This window comes from Arachis stenosperma, chromosome 5 (assembly GCF_014773155.1).
Source record: "Arachis stenosperma cultivar V10309 chromosome 5, arast.V10309.gnm1.PFL2, whole genome shotgun sequence".
In the NCBI taxonomy this organism is placed as follows: domain Eukaryota; kingdom Viridiplantae; phylum Streptophyta; class Magnoliopsida; order Fabales; family Fabaceae; genus Arachis; species Arachis stenosperma.
In genome coordinates, this window is record NC_080381.1 from 70,198,929 (window position 1) to 70,218,836 (window position 19,908).

General features: G+C 34.9%; 1 non-coding gene across 1 annotated transcript; it reads left to right on the top strand.

The window, feature by feature from the left end:
* The first annotated feature begins 3,263 nt into the window (after positions 1–3,263).
* LOC130984846 (small nucleolar RNA R71) lies at positions 3,264–3,371 on the top strand. The gene has a single exon (XR_009088752.1). It is a non-coding gene; the product is annotated as a small nucleolar RNA R71 (small nucleolar RNA).
* The last annotated feature ends 16,537 nt before the right edge of the window (positions 3,372–19,908 follow it).

Below are 19,908 nucleotides of genomic sequence, written 5' to 3' on the forward strand. Positions count from 1 at the left end.
CTTAAGCACACTTTTTTTGCCTTGGATCACAACTTTATTTCTTTCTTTTTCTTTTTCTTTTTCTTTCTCCCTTTTTTTTTCGTTTTTCTCCTTCTTTTTTTTTTGTATTCACTGCTTTTTCTTGCTTCAAGAATCATTTTTATGATTTTTCAGATCCTCAGTAACATGTCTCCTTTTTTATCATTCTTTCAAGAGCCAACAATTTTAACATTCATGAATCACAAATTCAAAAGACATATGCACTGTTTAAGCATACATTCAGAAAACAAAAAGTATTGTCACCACATCAAACTAATTAAGCTAGTTTTAAAGATGAATTTGAAATCCTGTACTTCTTGTTCTTTTGTGATAAAAATAGTTTTCATTTAAGAGAGGTGATGGATTCATAGGACATTCATAACTTTAAGGCATAGACACTAAGACACTAATGATCATAAGACACAAACATAGATAAACACAAGCATGAAAATTCGAAAAACAAGGAAATAAAGAACAAGGAGATTAAAGAACGGGTCCACCTCAGTGATGGCGGCTTGTTCTTCCTCTTGAAGGTCTTATGGAGAGCTTGAGCTCCTCAATGTCTCTTCCTTGTCTTTGTTGCTCCTCTCTCATGATTCTTTGATCTTCTCTAATTTCATGGAGGAGAATGGAGTGTTCTTGGTGCTCCACCCTTAGTTGTCCCATGTTGGAACTCAATTCTCCTAGGGAGGTGTTGATTTGCTCCCAATAGTTTTTGTGGAGGAAAGTGCATCCCTTGAGGCATCTCAGAGATCTCTTGATGAGAGGGGTCTCTTGTTTGCTCCATCCTTTTCTTAGTGATGGGCTTGAGGTCATGCCTTCTCAGTTGTACCGGCTTTGAATGCCATAAATGGTTATGGAAAAACAAAAAGCAATGCTTTTACCACACCAAACTTAAAAGGTTTGCTCGTCCTCGAGCAAAAGAAGAAAGAAGAGAGTAGAAGAAGAAGAAATGAGGAAGAAGGGAATGGCTTTGTGTTCGGCCATGTATGGGTGGGTTTGGGAGGGTAAGTGGTTTGAATTTGAATGGTGAGGTAGGTGGGGTTTTATGAAGGATGGATGTGAGTGGTGAAGAGAAAGATGGGTGGTGGGGTTGGTGGGGATCCTGTGGGGTCCACAGATCCTGAGGTGTCAAGGAAAAGTCATCCCTGCACCAAATGGCAATCAAAATCACGTTTTGTGCCAAATCTGGCGTTAAACGCCGGGCTGGTGCCCATTCCTGGCGTTTAACGCCAGGTTCTTGCCCTTTTCTGGCGTTTAACGCCAGTCTGGTGCCCCTTTCTGGCGTTAAACGCCCAGAAGGGTGCCAGACTGGGCGTTAAACGCCCAACTGCTAGCCTCACTGGCGTTTAAACGTCAGTGAATTCTTCCTCCAGGGTGTGCTATTTTTCTTCCTGTTTTTCATTCTGTTTTTGCTTTTTCAATGGATTTTGTGACTTCTTATGATCATCAACCTACAAAAAACATAAAATAACAAAAGGAAATAGTTAATTATAAAACATTGGGTTGCCTCCCAACAAGCGCTTCTTTAATGTCATTAGCTTGACAGAGGACTCTCATGGAGCCTCACAAAAGATCAGAGCAATGTTGGAACCTCCCAACACCAAACTTAGAGTTTGAATGTGGGGGTTCAACACCAAACTTAGAGTTTGGTTGTGGCCTCCCAACACCAAACTTAGAGTTTGACTGTGGGGGCTCTGTTTGACTCTGATTTGAGAGAAGCTCTTCAAGCTTCCTCTCCATGGTGACAGAGGGATATCCTTGAGCCTTAAACCCAAAGGATTCTTCATTCACTTGAATGATTAGTTCACCTCCATCAACATCAATCACAGCCTTTGCTGTGGCTAGGAAGGGTCTACCAAGGATGATAGATTCATCCATGCACTTCCCAGTCTCTAGGACTATGAAATCAGTAGGGATGTAGTGGTCTTCAATCTTAACCAAAACATTCTCTACAAGTCCATAAGCTTGTTTTCTTGAGTTGTCTGCCATCTCTAGTGAGATTCTTGCAGCTTGTACCTCAAAGATCCCTAGCTTCTCCATTACAGAGAGAGGCATGAGGTTTACACTTGACCCTAAGTCACACAGAGCCTTCTTGAAGGTCATGGTGCCTATGGTACAAGGTATTGAAAACTTCCCAGGATCTTGTCTCTTTTGAGGTAATGTCTGCCTAGACAAGTCATCCAGTTCTTTGGTGAGCAAAGGGGGTTCATCCTCCCAAGTCTCATTTCCAAACAACTTGTCATTTAGCTTCATGATTGCTCCAAGGTATTTAGCAACTTGCTCTTCAGTGACATACTCATCCTCTTCAGAGGAAGAATACTCATCAGAGCTCATGAATGGCAGAAGTAAGTCCAATGGAATCTCTATGGTCTCATTTTGAGCCTCAGATTCCCATGGTTCCTCATTGGGGAACTCAGAGGAGGTTGGTGCACGCCCATTGAGGTCTTCCTCAGTGGCGTCCACCTCCTCTCTTTCCTCTCCATATTCGGCCATGGTTATGGCTTTGCACTCTCCTTTTGGATTTTCTTCTGTATTACTTGGGAGAGTACTAGGAGGGAGTTCAGTAACTTTCTTGCTCAGCTGTCCCACTTGTGCCTCTAAATTCCTAATGGAGGACCTTGTTTCAGTCATGAAACTTTGAGTGGTTTTGATTAGATCAGAGACCATGGTTGCTAAGTCAGAGGGGTTCTGCTTAGAATTCTCTGTCTGTTGCTGAGAAGATGATGGAAAAGGCTTGCCATTGCTAAACCTGTTTCTTCCACCATTATTGTTGTTGAAACCTTGTTGAGGTCTCTCTTGATTCTTCCATGAGAAATTTGGGTGATTTCTCCATGAAGAATTATAGGTGTTTCCATAGGGTTCTCCTAGGTAATTCACATCTTCCATTGAAGGGTTCTCAGGATCATATGCTTCTTCTTCAGATGAAGCATCTTTAGTACTGCTTGGTGCATTTTGCATTCCAGTCAGACTTTGAGAAATCAAATTGACTTGTTGGGTCAATATCTTGTTCTGAGCCAAAATGGCATTCAGAGCATCAATCTCAAGAATTCCTTTCTTCTGACTAGTCCCATTGTTCACAGGATTTCTTTCAGAAGTGTACATGAATTGGTTATTTCAATCAGTTCTTGAGCTTCTGTAGGCGTCTTCTTCAAATGAAGAGATCCTCCAGCAGAGCTATCCAAAGACATCTTGGATAGTTCAGAGAGACCATCATAGAAAATACCTATGATGCTCCATTCAGAAAGCATGTCAGAAGGACATTTTCTGATCAATTGTTTGTATCTTTCCCAAGCTTCATAGAGGGATTCTCCATCCTTCTGTCTGAAGGTTTGGACTTCCACTCTAAGCTTACTCAATTTTTTTTTGAGGTGGAAAGAACTTTGCCAAGAAGGCATTGACTAGCTTTTCCCAAGAGTCCAGGCTTTCTTTAGGTTGAGAATCCAACCATGTTCTAGCTCTGTCTCTTACAGCAAAAGGGAATAGCATAAGTCTATAGACTTCAGGGTCTACCCCATTAGTCTTGACAGTGTCACAGATTTGCAAGAATTCAGCTAAGAACTGATGAGGATCTTCCAATGGAAGTCCATGGAACTTGCAATTCTGTTGCATTAGAGAAACTAATTGAGGCTTAAGCTCAAAGTTGTTTGCTCCAATGGCAGGGATAGAGATGCTTCTCCCATAGAAATCGGGAGTAGGTGCAGTAAAGTCACCCAGCACCTTCCTTGCATTGTTGGCATTGTTGTTGTTTTTGGCTGCCATGGCTTCTTCTTCCTTGAAGATTTCTGTTAGGTCCTCAACTATGAACGTGTGCCTGACAACCACCTCCGTTCATAGAGATTTGTGCCTTAGCTTCTCTTAGCTTTTGCTTCAAGGTTCTTTCAGGTTCAGGGTCAGCTTCAACAGGAATGCCTTTGTCTCTGCTCCTGCTCATATGAAAGAGAAGAGAACAAGAAAATATGGAATCCTCTATGTCACGGTATAGAGATTCCTTGAGGTGTCAGAGGAAAAGAAAAATGGAAGACAGAGGTAGAAAATTCGAACTTATCAAAGAAGATGGAGTTCGAATTTTGCATTAAGGAATAGTGTTAGTCCATAAATAGAAGGATGTGAGAAGAAGGGAAGTAATTTTCGAAAATTAAGTAAAAGATTTTGAAAACATTTTGAAAAACACTTAATTGATTTTTGAAAATAAGAGTGGAAAAGAAATCAAGTGATTTTTGAAAAAGATTTCGAAATTAGAAATAAAAAAAGATTTGATTGAAAACTATTTTGAAAAAGATGTGATTAAAAAGATTTGACTGAAAAGTTATGGTTTTAAAAAGATATGATTGAAAAGATATGATTTGAAAACAATTTTAAAAAGATTTGAATTTTTAAAAATTAATGACTTGCCTAACAAGAAAAGATATGATTCAAACATTAAACCTTTCTCAACAGAAAAGGCAACATACTTAAAATGTTCAATCAAATCATTAATTGTTAGTAAGTATCTTTGAAAAAGGAAAGAAATTGATTTTGAAAACATTTGATTGAAAAGATATGATTTGAAAAAGATTTGATTTTGAAAAACTTTGAAAACTTGAAAAAAATTTGATTTGAAAACAAAATCTTCCCCCTTGTGCCATCCTGGCGTTAAACGCCCAGAATGGTGCACATTCTGGCGTTTAACGCCCAAACTACTACCCTTTTGGGTGTTAAACGCCCAGCCAGGCACCCTGGCTGGCGTTTAAACGCCAGTCTGTCTTCTTCACTGGGCATTTTTGAATGCCCAGCCTTTTTTGTGTGATTCCTCTGCAGTATGTTCTGAATCTTCAATTCTCTGTATTATTGACTTGAAAAGACACAAATTAAAAATATTTTTGGATTTTTAATAATAAGGAATAATCAAAATGCAAATAAAATCAAATAATAATGCATGCAAGACACCAAACTTAGCAGTTTGTATACCATTGACACTAACAAAATGAGAATGCAACACTCAAGTCAATAGAATTCAAAGATCAAAACAAGAAAATCATCAAGAACAACTTGAAGATTAATTAAGACACATGCATAAATTCGAAAAATGCAAGAAGAACAGAAACATGCAATTGACACCAAACTTAAAATGAGACACTAGACTTAAACAAGAAATATTTTTGGATTTTATGATTTTATAAATTTTTTTGTGCTTTTTCGAAAATTAAGTGAAAAGGAAAATAAAGGTATCAAAATTCTTAATGAGAATTCCAGGAATCATGCAATGTTAGTCTAAAGCTTTAGTCTAAAGGATTTAGACATGGCCGGCCAAGCTTCAGCAGGACATTGCATTCAAGAGCTAAATTGATGAGAATCAATCAGCTTTGGTGATGATAAGAACATCACCTTGAAACACTAGAATTCATTCTTAAGAATTCTGAAGAAAAGTACCTAATCTAAGCAACAAGATGAACCGTCAGTTGTCCATACACAAACAATCCCCGGCAACGGCGCCAAAAACTTGGTGCGCGAAATTGTGATCACTATACAACTTTGCACAACTAACCAGCAAGTGCACTGGGTCGTCCAAGTAATACCTTACGCGTAAGGGTCGATCCCACGGAGATTGTTGGTATGAAGCAAGCTATGGTCACCTTGTAAATCTCAGTCAGGCAGACTCAAATGGATATAGGTAATAAACGCATAAAGCATAAAGATAAAGATAGAGGTACTTATGTAATTCATTGGTAGGAACTTCAGATAAGCGTATGAAGATGCCTTCCCTTCCGTCTCTCTGCTTTCCTACTGTCTTCATCCAATCCTTCTTACTCCTTTCCATGGCAAGCTTATGCAAGGGTTTCACCATTGTCAGTGGCTACCTCCCATCCTCTCATTGGAAATGTTCAACGCACCCTGTCACGGCACGGCTATCCATCTGTCGGTTCTCAATCAGGCCGGAATAGAATCCAGTGATTCTTTTGCGTCTGTCACTAACGCCCCGCCCTCAGGAGTTTGAAGCACGTCACAGTCATTCAATCATTGAATCCTACTCAGAATACCACAGACAAGGTTAGACCTTCCGGATTCTCTTGAATGCCGCCATCAGTTCTCGCCTATACCACGAAGATTCCGGTTAAAGAATCCAAGAGATAAACACTGGAGCCTTATTGCTTGTAGAACAGAAGTGGTTGTCAGTCACTTTGTTCATAAGTGAGAATGATGATGAGTGTCACGGATCATCACCTTCATCAAGTTGAAGAACAAGTGATATCTTGGACAAAGAACAAGCGGAGTTGAATAGAAGAACAATAGTAATTGCATTAATACTCGAGGTACAACAGAGCTCCACACCTTAATCTATGGTGTGTAGAAACTCCACCGTTGAAAATACATAAGAACAAGGTCTAGGCATGGCCGTGAGGCCAGCCTCCCAATGATCTAAGAACTAGATGTCCAAAGATGAAAAATACAATAGTAAAAGGTCCTATATATAGAGAACTAGTAGCCTAGGGTGTACAAAGATGAGTAAATGACATAAAAATCCACTTCCGGGCCCACTTGGTGTGTGCTTGGGCTGAGCAATGAAGCATTTTCGTGTAGAGACTCTTCTTGGAGTTAAACGCCAGCTTTTATGCCAGTTTGGGCGTTTAACTCCCATTTAGGTGCCAGTTCCGGCGTTTAACGCTGGAATTTCTGTAGGTGAATTTGAACGCCGGTTTGGGCCATCAAATCTTGGGCAAAGTATGGACTATCATATATTGCTGGAAAGCCCAGGATGTCTAATTTCCAACGCCGTTGAGAGCGCGCCAATTGGGCTTCTGTAGCTCCAGAAAATCCACTTCGAGTGTAGGGAGGTCAGAATCCAACAGCATCTGTAGTCCTTTTGAGTCTCTGGATCAGACTTTTGCTCAGATCCCTCAATTTCAGCCAGAAAATACCTGAAATCACAGAAAAACACAAAAACTCATAGTAAAGTCCAGAAAAGTGAATTTTAACTAAAAACTAATAAAAATATAATAAAAACTCAACTAAAACTACCAAAAACACACTAAAAACAATGCCAAAAAGCGTACAAATTATCCGCTCATCAGTGACTGACGTGCACGCATGAATTGATGATTTGCTCAGTGACGCATCCGCATGACCGACGCATCCGCGTGACTTGCAAAGAAGACCAGCGACGCGTCCACGTGACTGACGCGTACACGTGACATGCGCCACATGCAGAAAAATACAGAAAACACTGGGGGCAATTTCTGGGCTGTTTTGACCCAGTTTTCAGCCCAGAAAACACATATTAGAAGCTACATAATGGACGAAGCAAGTGGTCCCCATTCATTAGCTGAAGACTTGTTAATTAATTCGAATTTAAATTCAAATCTTATTTTTAGGAAAAGATATTATTTTTAATTTTAGCTAATTAGATTTTAAAATTTTTAGGATTAGTTATAAATAGGAATTTAGATGCCATCAGATTAGAACATAGTATATTTTACCAGAATCCTAGTTTTCTTCTCTGAACCATGAGCAACTAATCCTCCATTGTTAAGGTTATGAGCTCTGTCTATTTGTATAGATTGACTCGTTTGATCTTTCTAATTTAATCCATGTTATGATTTATATTTCAATAATTGTTTTCGTTCTTTATTCTATGAATATTGGGTGGAACGGAAGTATGACCCATGTTCTAATTGAGTTCTTGTAAAACTTGGAAAAGCTCTTTAGTTGAACAACAGCTTGAAAAACATATTATCCTAAATTTCTAATTGTTTGTATTTAACAGGATACGTGACATATAATCCCCTTATTTTTGGATAATTAGGATTTTTGTGGCATATAAATTGGAACTTGATTATCACCCTCTAATTGGAATTAATTGACCAAGGAATTGGCAGTTAATTAATTTTAGAGGAGACTAGGAAGGTCTAAGGAATTAGGATCTAGTCACATATAGTTTGCCATGAATTAAATCTTGCATAATTAAATTAGTTAGTAAGAAAAGTCAATCCGAAAAAATAGATAACTCTGAAACCTTAACTGTTTTCTCAATATTTTATTCTCAACTTATTTATCTGCCTGTCTTTAATATTCTGAATTTACTGTTAATGCTTTTGAACTTCCAAACACTATTTTCTATTTTTCTAACTAATCCTATCAAACACTATTGTTGCTTAATCCATCAATTCTCGTGGGATCGACCTTTACTCACGTAAGGTATTACTTGGTACAACCCGGTGCACTTGCCGGTTAGTTTGTGGGTTGTAAAATACCGCACCAGCTCTCCCTTGAGGGACCAGACACCCTACAGATTGAAGGATCATCCATCTCCCAAAATAAAGGTTGTTGAGTCCTAATCTTAAATCTGTGATAACTTCTATTATTAGAAACCTATCTTAAGAATTAAGTATTAGTAATTAGGGTCTTTATTTTTATTTTTATTTTTATTATCTCCAAGTAAGCTATAATTTGTTCCTCTCATCATCACTAAACATGAATAAAGTAGTAGATTCTCTTTAGAGTAAGGAGGCAATTATCTGAAGTTTTCAATAAGAAAAATTCTAATTATTTTTATGTGGTGGTAACACTTTTTGTTTTCTGAATGAATGCTTGAACAGTGCATATTTTTGATAGTGAAGTTTATGAATGTTAAAATTGTTGGCTCTTGAAAGAATGATGAACAAAGAGAAATATTATTGATGATCTGAAAAATCATGAAATTGATTCTTGAAGCAAGAAAAAGCAGCAAAAAAAATATGACGAAAAACAGAAAGAAAGAAAAAGAAAAAAAAAGAAGAAAAAGCCAATAGCCCTTTAAATCAAAAGGCAAGGGTAAAAAGGATCCAAGGCTTTGAGCACTAATGGATAGGAGGGCCCCAAAGGAATAAAATCCTGGCCTAAGCGGCTAAATCAAGTTGTCCCTAACCATGTGCTTGTGGCATGAAGGTCCAAGTGAAAAGCTTGAGACTGAGTGGTTAAAGTCGTGATCCAAAGCAAAAGAGTGTGCTTAAGAACTCTGGACACCTCTAACTAGGGACTTTAGCAAAGCTGAGTCACAATCTGAAAAGGTTTACCCAGTTATGTGTCTGTGGCATTTATGTATCCAGTGGTAATACTGGAAGACAAAGTGCTTAGGGTCACGGCCTAGACTCATAAAGTAGCTTGGTTCAGGAATCAACATACTGAACTAAGAGAATCAATAACACTATCTAACATTCTGAGTTCCTATAGATGCCAATCAGTCTGAGCTTCAAAGGATGAATTGAGATGCCAAAACTGTTCAGGAGCAAAAAGCTACTAGCCCCGCTCATCCAATTAGAATCTGAGGTTCACTTAAAACTCTGAGATGTATTACCTCTTGATCTTCTTTTTATCCTATTTTTTTATCTAGTTGCTTGAGGACAAGCAACAGTTTAAGTTTGGTGTTGTGATGAGCGGATATTTTATACGCTTTTCGGGAGTATTTTCATATAGTTTTTAGTAGGATCTAGCTACTTTTTAGTATATTTTTATTAGTTTTTATGCAAAATTTATATTTCTAGACTTTACTATGAGTTTGTATGTTTTTCTGTGATTTCATGTATGTTTTGGGTGAAATTGAGGGACCTGAGCAAAGATCTGATTCAGAGGCTAAAAAAGGACTACAGATGCTGTTGGATTCTGACCTTCCTGCACTCGAAATGGATTTTCTTGAGCAACAGAAGCCCAATTGGCACGCTCTTAATTTCTTTGGAAAGTAGACATTCAGGACTTTCCAGAAATATATAATAGTCCATACTTTGCCCGAGTTATGATGACGCAAACTGGCATTTAACGCCAACTTCCTACCCTATTCTGTCGTTAAACGCCAGAAACAGGATACAAGCTAGAGTTAAACGCCCAAACTGACACAAAAGTTAGAGTTAAACGCCAGGAATAGCCTATGCACGTGAAAGCTTCATTGCTCAGCCCAAACACACATCAAGTAGGCCCCGGAAGTGAATTTCTGCACTATCTATCTTAGCTTACTCATTTTCTTTAAACCTAGGTTACTAGTTTAGTATAAAAACTACTTTTAGAGATTCATTCAGCACCTCATGACATTTTACATCTAAATTTGTATCTTCTACGGCATGAGTCTCTAAACCCCATGGTTGGGGTGAGGAGCTCTGTTGTGTCTCGATGAATTAATGCAATTATTTCTGTTTTCTATTCAATCATGCTTGTTTCTATTCTAAGATATTTATTTGTACTTCAACATGATGAATGTGATGATCCATGACACTCATCACCATTCTCAACCTATGAACGCGTGCCTAACAACTACTTCCGTTCTACCTTAGATTGAATGTTTATCTATTGGGTTCCTGGTTCACGAGTTTGACTGCCTCTCCTGACAACAGAGCGTTCAATCCGTGAATCCAGAGTCTTCGTGGTATAAGCTAGAATCAATTGGCAGTAGTATTCTTGAGATCCTGAAAGTCTAAACCTTGTCTGTGATATTCTGAGTAAGATCTGGGATGGGATGACTGTGAAGGGCTTCAAACTCACGAATGTTGGGCATAGTGATAGACGCAAAAGGATCACTGGATCCTATTCCAACACGAGTGAGAACCGACAGATGATTAGCCTTGTACATGGACCATTTTCACTGAGAGGACGGATGGTAGCCATTGACAACGGTGATCTACCAACATACAACTTGCCATAAAAGAAGTCTTGCGTGCGTGAAGAAGAAGACAGTGGGAAAGCAGAGATTCAGAAGACAGAGCATCTCTAAAACTCCAACCCATTCTCCATTACTGCACAATAAGTATTTATTTCATGCTCTTTTATTTTTCGCAATTAAAACTAAGAACCCTTATTGATATCCTGACTAAGAGTTACAAGATAACCATAGCTTGCTTCAAACCAACAATCTCCGTGGGATCGACCCTTACTCACGTAAGGTATTACTTGGACGACCCAGTGCACTTGCTGGTTAGTGGCATCGGAGTTGTAAAAAGTGTGTATCACAATTTTGTGCACCAGCGTGACACGCGGAAAAGACTATCGACGCGTACACGTGACATGCGCCACGTGCAGAAAATGCTGGGGGTGATTTTTGGGCTGCTTTTGACCCAGCTTTTAGCCCGAAAAGCACAGATCAGAGGCTGCAGAGTGAAGGAATCAAGTGGTTCCCATCCATCTATTGAAGACTTGATGATTGTTATAATTAATTTTGATTTAAATTCAAATTTGATTTTTAAATTAGGAAAAGATATTACTTAATTTTAGAAAATAGATTTTTCCAAAATTAATTAGGATTAGTTATAAAAAGGGATTCCATTAGTTAACTTTTAAGGCCATCAGATTGGAACTCAGTACATTTTACCTGAATCCTTATTTTCTCTCTGAACCATGAGCAACTAAACTTCCACTGTTAAGGTTAGGAGCTCTGTCTATTTGTATGGATTGATTTTATTACTTTTTCTATTTTAATTCATGTATGGATTTATAATTTAAGAATTGTTTTCGCTCTTTATCTTATGAATTTGAGTGGAACGAAAGTATGACCCTCTTTTTATTTGAGTTCTTGTATAACTTGGAAAAGCTCTTTACTTGAACAACAGCTTGAAAACATATTCTCCTAAATTTTAATTATCTAGATTTAATAGGATACATGATATATAATGTTTTTATTTTGGGTAATTAGAGTTTATGTTGCATATAAACTGGAATTTGATCATCACCCTTTAATTGGAATTAATTGACCAAGGAATTGGCTGTTGATGAATTTTAGAGGAGACTAGAAAGGTCTAAGGAATTAGGGTCTAGTCACATATAGTTTTCCATAAATTAAATCCTACATGATTAAAATAGTTAGTAAGAAAAGTTAATCCGGAAAAATTGATAACTCTGAAATCTTAGCTGTTTTCTCCATATTTTTTTCCAAACCATTTACTTTACTATTTTAGTTTCTGCACGATTATTTAATGCTCTTTGAACATCCAACACTCTTTTCTGTTTGCCTGACTAAACTCATCAATAAACCATTGTTGCTTGATCAATCAATCCTCGTGGGATCGACCTTCACTCACTTGAGGTATTACTTGGTACGACCCAGTGCACTTGCCAGTTAGTTTGTGGGTTATAAAAACCACGCCAAAAGCATCTTTAGGTTAAGCTTTATTAAGGTTGAAATAGTCGACATACATTTTTGTTTTGTTTCTTTACTAAGACCACATTTGAGAGCTAGGTTGTGTATTACACTTCTCAGATGAAGCCAACATCAAATTAACGAGGCCTTACACTTGTTTTTTCACCTCGTCTGTCCATTTAACTGACATTTTTCTTTGTCTTTGTAGTACTGGTTGTGATTGGCCGTTGATGAAGAGCTGATGGTTCATGAAATTGGGAGGATGGGTGTCAATTTTGGGTATATTTACTGGATTCATTTTCTTTATCAATAGCTTTATCAACTGGATTTTCAGCTCAAAGAACAAGTTCAGATAATCTAATTTGTAGTTCCTCTAGGTCTCCCTTCAATTTTGATATCAGGCTCTCTTTTACCCTGCTATCCAGATAAGTTAGAACAAGGTTTTGAGGACATGTACTTGAACATGATAGTTCTTGGGTCTAGACTAAACATGGTCTTTCAATCTATGTGCCTCAAGCCATGGGATTTATCATAAAGACAATTCAATACTCAAGTCAAGGTAAATTCTAGTTAAAGGAAAACCTATTAAGGGTAGTTACTTATCTGAACAAGTTGTAGTCTCTAGGGGTGTTCAATGGCCAGGTGAAATCGCGTTTGTTCTGATCTAGATCTGACACTAAATATATATCGGGTCTATTTTTGAGACCTTAGTTCAGCCCTAAACCCGATAAAACCTAAACATTTTTGGGCCATAACTATACTGGGTCTAAACCGGGTCTTTAAATCTTTAACAATAATTTATAATGAAACTTATTTATAAAAAAAACTTGTTTATGATGCACTTATTTATAAAGAAGAAACTTGTAATAAAAAAGTTGATATCCATATTTGAACTTAAATTTGTTCATAAATTCTAATTTGATGTTCCTTTGATCTATTTTCTAATTCAACAAGTGTGATTAAAAATAAAATATTAAGCTTATAATCAATATAACATAATGTTGAAATTAATTTAAAACATATATCTTTTTTAGTTTTTTTAGGGTGCACATGGGTTAGGTGAAGCCGGGTTCGCCTTGACCCGGACCCGGTCCGAAATAATGATCGAGTCTATTTTTGAGACCCTTACCCGGTCCTAGACCTAGTGAAATCACACCAAATTCATTTTTAAAATGTTCGAGGTCGGTCCGGGTCTTCGGACCGAAGTGGCTGTTTAGATACGAGGCGATCTACCACTGGGTATTTTTGGGTGATTCTCTGATATCATGGAAGAGCAAGAAACAAGATGTAGTTTCTAGAAGCTCGATCGAGGCTGAATATCGGGCGTTGGCAAATGCTGCTTGTGAGGTCCTTTCGCTCATTGCTTTGCTAAAATTCATGCACATTGAGGTCCACTCAGCTATATTTTTTTGCGACAACATAGTGACTATTCAGATGTCTACCAATCCAACCTTACATGAAAGGTACAAACACATCAAAATCGACTGCCACTTTATTCGAGAGAAAGTCGCTTCTGGTATTATCAAGTTGGTACACATTCCAAGCAAGTATCAACTTGCCGATATTCTCACCAAAGCACTCCCTGCACTTCGGTTTCAGTTTCTCATGGCCAAATTAAAAACGTACAATATATATGTTCCAATTTAAGGGAGATATTAGATGTACTGATTAGTAGTATAAATTAACAAATTAATTAAAAATTAAATTAGCTGTATGAGTTAATTAGAATAAGAACTTAATTAGTCACAAACTTAATTAATTTCATTAAAGTGAATGTATATAAACCGTCAATTAAAAAATTCGATATCAGACTTTATTTTTCCCTCTTCTCTGTTCAATACGGACCAAATGATGCACAACCCTAATAGTCTTCATTTTTTGTATTTGAGACTTGACAAGGATTGGACCTCAATCCCTGTGATCCTGCAGAGTTATAATGTTTTCGGGGGTTACTTAAAAAAAAAAAAAATAGGCCAGGCAATACTTAGATATTTTACGGTTTTTAGTTCTCGAAGAAAAAGTTGGGGACTAATGTTGTCGACTTCACTAGTGAAAGTGGCGTGATTAGCTGAGATCCCAACGATATTTAGCGGAATTTGGCTGACTCTCATGAGAGGCATGAAGTCAATGAAGCACTTCAGGTGCGGTTCCATTGCTTACAGCGACAAGGTTTGGCTAAACAACAGTTTGAAAAAAAGCATTAAAAAACAAGCGAAGTTGCAATTACACGACTTTCTTTTCTTCTTTTGCTTTTCACATGTCTTCTACAGCTTTAGATTAGATAGAAAAGATCTTGTCAAACTTCGAGGAATAGTTTACATGTAGACCAGTCTCATGGCACTTCAAATTCAGTTCATAAAATCCTTAAGATAAACTGTAATTCTTCTATTAATAAAGTGACCGTTTAAATAAAGTGTGATTGTTTTATTATTTTATAATTGCTATACAATTTATCTAACTACTATGTCCGCATAATGCAATTTCTCGTAAAGGAATAATGATAGATTTAGACAAACAAATAATCTGGATCTTTTTGTTTTTATTTTTTCACATAACAAGATAAAATTGATTTTTTATAATGTAATTTTTAGGTTAGGCTCAAACAAAAATGTGAGAAGCGATAATAGATCCAAAAAATTTTAATGTGTAGGGTAAAAATATGAATTTAATATTAATGCATTATTAATATAGAGTAATTTTACGATATATTTAATTACATAACATCGTATTAGTATAAATAATTATATTTTATTATGATCATTTGAATAGTCATTTAAATACATAAATATAATTAAATAACTGTGTAAAATATTTTATACTGTAAATATATCAAAATTAAACTCATAAAAATATAAAAAGACAAGTTTTTGACTTGAATATATTTTCACGATTTAAATATGTAACTATATATATATATATATATATATATATATATATATATATATATATATATATATATATATATATCAACACAATCTTTAATAAATTGAATAACTCATAAAAATATATGTTAATCTGAAATAATGAAAAGTTCATCTACAATTATTTTTATTATTTATTTTCAACATGACTAAATATTTTTTTTATATTTTTTTAATTAATTATTCAACTATTTATTATTTCTTCTTCAATTATAAAATCTACTTGTTACAATATTGATAACATAAAAATTAGAGTAATTAACTAAATTAGGTTCTAAAATTTTTAAAATCAGACACTTTAATTTTTTAAATTTTAAAATACATAAAACAGTCATCGTCGTTTATTTTTATTGGACAATACAATCTCTCTTTATTAGTCACTAACGGTAATAGTTGACACAAAACATTAGCTTACATATATGGCCGTTAACTATCTATGTGATTGAGTTGGACAAATCAATCCCTAAAATGAAGTATAAAATAGTCTTCCAAGATTTAAAATATCTCAAAATACTTGAAAAATTTTAAACATTTCAAAGTAGTTTTTTTTAGATATTTTAATCTTTTTTTTAATAAACTTAGAAAAATATTTCTAAGTTAAAAAAATCTATTTTTTCATAGCACAATTGCTAACTGTGGTAACACAAACCACTTCAACTACAAGTTTATTTTGTGTAGCATTATAGTCACTGAGTCCCAAAGCTTTCTAGAAAACATGAACATAACACTTGAATTTGTCAAGGCATTTTTTATTCATGTGTTTCAAAGTATTAGGAGTTTCATATCTCCACACATTAACTTTGTAATGGACCAAAACTTCTAAATTTGACTTCCGTGATGATTTGGTTCACATTATGCACAAGTTTTAAAGTGTTGTCTTCATAAGCATCTGCAAACATATTCTCAATTATTTATGTAAAAAACTTTATGTTAAATGAAAGTTCTCTAATCTCTTGAAATAACACTAGCTTATTCTCTTTTTTATCATTAAAGAATGATCATAGAATATGATACCTACAAATTAAATTAAATTAAAATTTTATATAGCCAAAAATAAATATGAGTTCATTTATTTTAAATTATTAATATTTTTTTGAAAATAGTATCTTTTTAAATTAATTTATAATTGATTTTAAAAATCATAAAAAAATTTTGTCTATATAATTAAATTTGAGATAAATAGATTGAAAATTTTAGAAATTAAAATTTATTAATTTAAAAAAATATATATAAATAATTTGAAGAGATTGTTTTGGAATTTTTTTTTAATTTTTTAGGATCTATTTTGAGATTTTTAAATTATTTAGAGATTATTTTATACTTTACATTAGAGACTAATTTATTTAACTTACTACACATAGATATTTAATGGTCATTTATGTGAATTAATATTTTTTGTCACTGTTAATAATTAATAAAAGAAGACTATATTATCTAATAAAAATAAATGTTAAAACTGTTTTGTGTATTTAGAATCTTAGAGAATTAAAACGTCTAATTTAAAAAGTTTCAAAAACTAATTGAGTAATTGCTCTAAAAATTATTTTAAAATAGTTGCTTATTGAAGTAAGATCATTTAAGTGTTAAAATAAAAAAATACTACATAGCTTTAAAATAGAAAATATTAATAAATGGATAAAATGCTTTGTTATTTATCTCAACCAACTTTTTAAAAAAAAAGCACTAATACTTTCAGTTTATCTAGGAAATTTCAATTTGTTAGTTATCTAATTGGCTGGTATTAAAAAGTTCATTATCGTGATTTATTGAGTTGATTTATTTATTTATTTATTATACTTTTATTTTTTACTCCATCAAATTTAATAAGAGAATTACGATTGTATGTAATTTATACCTGTAATAAGAATATAAATAAGTTTTTTTTGTGTGTCGAAAATATAAGGAAGATTTCTTCCACAACTTTATAATAATAATAATAATAATAATAATAATATATTTTTTAATATAAAAGTAAAAAAATATATTTTTATGGAGACAAACACAATATAATAACAATAAAGACAAAATTTATTATATATTACTAATTTTACAACTAAAATATGTTATATATCACTTTTTCATTATAATTGAAATTAATCCTTTTTTTTAAATTAAAGAGTTCTCTCTTCCTTTTTTTCTTTTTTTCTATCTCTCTCATTTTTTCACACACTCTATCTCTCTTATATATAATTATTAATGACTAATTATAAATTTGACAATTAAAATATACCATATGGCATTCTATAATTGATTAATAATGAAGATTAATAATAAGAATCAAGATTCAATCGTTTCCAAAAAAATTGATTTTGAGTTAATTTTATAACTATAAATATAAATTTTTTTATACTAATATCTAATATATAGATGAGTTATACCCAATCCCCTTTAAAACAACATGTAAATTACCCTCTATGACGCGACACATTTTAATTGGATGTTTAGTTTTAGTTTGAGTTAATTTAAACCAATAAAAATTAATACCTTAACCAAAGTAGGGTAATTTTGTAATTAAATATTTTTATAAAATGCATGATTATATAATTTCTGTAAATATTAAAAATTAAATTTATGTTTTTTACCATTGTTCTGAAACCCAATGCACTGCAGTCCCATTCCTCTATGAAATTGAAAGAAAAAATCAACTCAAGTCCTACCCACCCATTGACTCAGCCCCCACTGCTCGCAGCCCGTAGCCACTGCAGCCCCGCAGCCACATCAACCACCGCATCCACTGGTGCACGAATTCTCACACTTCGTACAACTGAACTAGAAAGTGCACTAGATCGTCCAGGTAATACCTTAGGTGAGTCAGGGTCGATTCCACGAGAATTGTGATTTGAAGGAAGTTATGGTTATCTTGTAGATCTTAGTCAGGCAGATAGAAGAGTTGTTTGTTTGTTGAAACGCATAAAAAGAAAATAAGATGGAATTACTATGTTTGATTATAACTAGTGAAAAGAAGATGGTTAAAGTTTGGAAATGCTTTGTTCTTCTGGATTAATTCTGGTCTTACTGTCTTCTTCAAATGTGAGTGATTTCTTCTATGGCAGGTTGTATGTGATCAACACCGGTTGAGAGGTCACCAATGCTCCTTCAGATCTGAACCCCAGGGTTAGTGTGGATCCATTCTGATTGAGGGTGAAGCTCTTGCAGTCCATTCGCCTTAGTAATACTACTCAAAATGCCACAGACAAGGTCAAATCTTTCGGATCAGAGAATGTTGCGCCTTTGGTTCTAGCCTCTACCACAAAGACTCTAATCTCCCCATACGTCGGCTGAACTGGTGTCTCGAGAAGTCCTCAACAAAGTCGTGGATTAGCCGTCTAAGAGATATATGATCAAGCTAGTGGTTCATTGTTGTCCGATGAAAGACTCACTAAGAACCCATATAGAATGAGATAACCTTGTGCCGGTTCAACGCATTCATGAGGATGAAGAACGAAGATACATCTTAGAATAGAGAATCAAACACGTATTAAGATAGAACAGTAGTACTTTATTAATCCATAAAACTCAGCAGGGCTCTTCCCCTCAACCTATGAGGTTTAGAAACTCATACTAACATGAAATAGAATAGAGAATTCAAAAATATGGCATAAAATTTCTGAACAAGGGTGATCCTTGTTCAACATGTACTAATCTAATGTCTAAGGATTACATAAGAAGGGTAAAACAGTCTTTTAGTGCTAAAATCCATTTCTGGGGCCCACTTGGTGAGTGTTTGGACTGAGCTTGAAAGCGATTCACGTGCTAGGAGGTCTCTAGGGCGTTGAACGCTGGATAGGGGGTCCTTCTTAGGCGTTGGACGCTGGTCTCTTCTCCTTTGGACGCTGGACGCTAGAATTGGGCAGGAGGCTGGCATTGAACGCCCGTTTTGGGCCTTTGATTCTGAAACAAAGTATGAACTATTATATATTTATGGAAATCCCTAGATGTCAGCTTTCCATAGCCATTAAGAGCGCTCCATTTGGACTTCTGTAGCTCCAGAAAAGCTCTTTCGAGTGCAAGGAGGTCAGATCCAGATAGCATCTGCAGCACTTTCTCTGCCTCTGAATTAGACTTTTGCTCCAGCTTCTCAATTTCACCCAGAAAATACTTGAAATTGCACAAAAACACACAAACTCAAAGTAGAATAAAAAAATGTGAATTCTACACTAAAACCTATGAAAACATAATAAAACTTAAACAAAACATACTAAAAACTATTTGAAAATGATGGCAAAAAGCGTATAAAATATCTGCTCATCACAACTCTAAACTTAAACTGTTGCTTGTCTCCAAGCAACCAAAAACACGGTAGGATAAAAAGAAGAGTAAGATACAATAAATCTCAGAGTTTTCAATGAAGCTCAGTTTAATTAGATGAGCGGGACTTAGTAGCTTTTTGCTTCTAAATAGTTTTAGCATCTCACTATCCATTGAAACTCAGAAATGTTGATTGATAAATCGCTATTTTACGGTTTATCTTGTGCTTAATTTAGTGGATTTTATCTACTATTCTCACACTTATTCATAGAAATCGCATGTTTTACATTTTCCTTCCTAATTTTGTGCTATGATTGAAAACATGCTTCTTTGGCCCTAAATTTGCTAATTTTAATCCTCTCTTATTATCATTCGCTGCCTTGATATGTGTGTTGAGTGATTTTAGGTTTTATAGGACAGGAATGACTTAGAGGATGGAAAGGAAGCATGCAAATGTGGAAGGAATACAAGAAATTGAAGGAATTGCTAAGCATTTAAGCCTGACCTCTTCATACTAAATCAATCATAACTTGAGCTACAGAGGTCTAAATGAGGTGGTTTTAGTTGTGTTGGAAAGCTAACATTCGGCGCTTCAAAATGATATGCAATTTGCCATAGTTGCCTTGCTGTTAGACGACGCATACG